Genomic DNA, 2,500 nt, shown 5'->3' with positions numbered 1-2,500 from the left:
GCGGAAGCCCGTTGCAGTGCTATGTGTTTTTTCTTAATGAACTAAGTACCTGTTCTATTCCTCTCTAATTACGTGAAGTTGCGAATCTGGCATCTGTGATACTTATGGTGAAACTTAATAAAACGTATAAAACCACTCTCACCTACTCTAGAATGAGTAGGGAAATTCTGGACATGGCTTTTCCTATTTATATATACATTTGCATTTGGCTTAATGTTTTGCCATGGTTAGCTGAGTTAGTGTTTTTCCCTTTTTTCACCTGTTAATGAAAAAGAAATTTAATGCTACATGGGAAGAGTTTCCCAAAGGATTAATAACCTTTTCAAAAACCTTTAAAGTGAAGCAGCAGGCGAAATCACCATCAAGTTAAAGCCCTTGTTAGTGACAACAGTCATCACCACATGGAGAACAGTTTTATCCCATAACCTCATGGCAGGAAACCACAACTCCCTAGTATGCCGAGGAAATGCACATTACAAAGTGGAATGATTAACACGGCACCAGTTGTTGTGTAAAGAGTTACGTATTCCGAGTGCTTTAATAGAAACATAGAAAAGGTATTGTTACAAAAATCATATGTTTTACCGGGAACATATCTGGTGCATTCTTAAACAAAAGTAATAATCTTTTAATATTTTCTGGCAGTATGGTACCATGTTGCATTAGTAGCATATTGTGAATAGTCAAAGCAAATGAATGGATACAATGAGTTTTACAGCTCGCCTTCCAGAAGTGAAAGCAATGCATACACCAAGGAGTTGTGGGTAGCAAGAAAATGAGATTGTCCTGCTGATTGGATGCAGACAAGCAATGAGTAATTCAAGAGCTCACAGTCAAACAAACTCCTTGTGGCACTACCACTTGTACCCAATTACCAATTCAGAGAGAAAATAAAAAGCAGTTTCAGTAGAGTCAGGGTGGGAAATCTCCAATTAGCACCAATTAGCGAAGTTGCTTCCTACAGCGGAATTCTGGGGACATAAGAAGAAAAAAATAATCTCCCAGAATGCCTGGTTGGAGCATTTATTTACCAGGTGATGGGACTCCCGAAGAATAACTTGATGAGGATTTGCGCCTGTGGGACTTGAATACAGATATTACTTGGAACTTGCCTGCTCGATTTGACTGGTCAATCATAGGCTGTACTATTCTTCTTCTGGCATTAATAAACCTGCAACAGAATACAAAGAATAGAAGTCCTTTCATCAGCTTGCTTCGGTGTTTTGAGAACACCTCTGCTTTAAAACCGACAGGATTTTAGCGTGGTGCGGCAACGTGTTTTGCTTCGCGTTGCTTTTTTAACAGAGTATAGTTTCACTTTGAAGGATTTTCCTCTAAGTGCTCAGAAATTGTAACCGGTAACACACTTATCTTACCAGCCAGCTTAAAGCTGGATTTGCCAGAAGGCTCTGAACAAGTAAATGCGACCGAAAACTTGTGTTAAAAGCCAATTGTTTCTTTAACTTCTTCGAGTGGCTCGGAACCTGGTTAAAGTTCACAGGCTGGGAGACTTTTTTTTTCTTTTCCATCCTAGGGATCCAGCTACCCTTGCAGCTGGCCATAAATGAGGACCAGGCTTTGCCACTCCGTGCTTTCACAAGGTATCGTTAGGTCAGCAAAGCCATCAATTAGGCTGTCTGAAGTTTTATCACCAGCGCAGCAGCAGCAGCAATAAGTGCCGGCCCAGAAAGACTTCTGCTCCTCTGCAGCTCCTGCAGTTGGGGCCTGTGAAGGCGGGGGTCGTTGGGAGGTCAGTGCCAGCTGGGGGCCACCTCTGCGGCCAGCGGGGACACCCCGCGCAAGGCGGCCGCCCGCCCTAAACCCAGGCACCTTTCAACTTGTTAGGAACCCCCGGTCCCAGGTACATGTGGTTAATATTAGGCCCAAAATAACCTTTTTTTTTTTTTTACCTCAAACCGGGGCGGTTGCCGAGGCTTTTGAGTGCTGGTAAAGGCAGTTAGTTGGCTGCGGAGCCTGGATTTAATTTTGCTGGTAATCCAAATATAAGTGCTTGCATATTTCGTATTAGCTTAATGTGCAGCGATCCACATCGGCACAAGCTAAGCCAAATTAATTTCCCTAAAATAATTTTAAAACTTGTCTATTCACAGAGTTTCTTTCAAAACAGGGCAATTTTCTATCACTCAGGAGCCACGCTTGTTTTTGTCCCCCCTCTTTGTGTTTGAGAACACTTCGGAGCCTCCGCGCAGGTTTTTTGTGCTATTTCACAGCTCAGGCTTTCGGCTGGTGACCCTTAAGGAGTGCTAATGAAGTCGAATACTAGTGTTTAATCCTCTTCAGGAATACTAACATGCCCATCATCCAAAACAGCCTCCAATAATTGCCATTGGGCCCGATCCAACGCCTAGCGAAGTCTTTCAGTCAGTTAACTGAAAACTAAGTTCATCTGCTCATTTAGTAAATTGCTAGCCTTTATGTAGCATCAACTCCGCAAGGCCTTTTGTCGTGCTTCCCTCCCTCCCTCCCTCCCTCCTTCCCT

The 2,500-nt window shown here is 43.1% G+C and overlaps 1 long non-coding RNA gene across 1 annotated transcript in view; it reads right to left on the bottom strand.

The window, feature by feature from the left end:
- Positions 1-1,171, bottom strand: part of LOC104072287 — a 6,586-nt gene extending 5,415 nt beyond the window's left edge. Inside the window, exon 1 of the long non-coding RNA XR_683563.1 lies at positions 1,113-1,171. This is a non-coding gene — a long non-coding RNA (uncharacterized LOC104072287). The remainder of the gene's footprint in view (positions 1-1,112) is intronic.
- Between the last annotated feature and the right edge of the window lie 1,329 nt (positions 1,172-2,500).

The sequence above is a fragment of the Fulmarus glacialis genome, unplaced genomic scaffold (assembly GCF_000690835.1).
Source record: "Fulmarus glacialis isolate BGI_N327 unplaced genomic scaffold, ASM69083v1 scaffold33698, whole genome shotgun sequence".
NCBI lineage: Eukaryota > Metazoa > Chordata > Aves > Procellariiformes > Procellariidae > Fulmarus > Fulmarus glacialis.
Note: the sequence above shows the minus strand (reverse complement) of the source record. Positions and strands in the feature narration are given on the sequence as shown.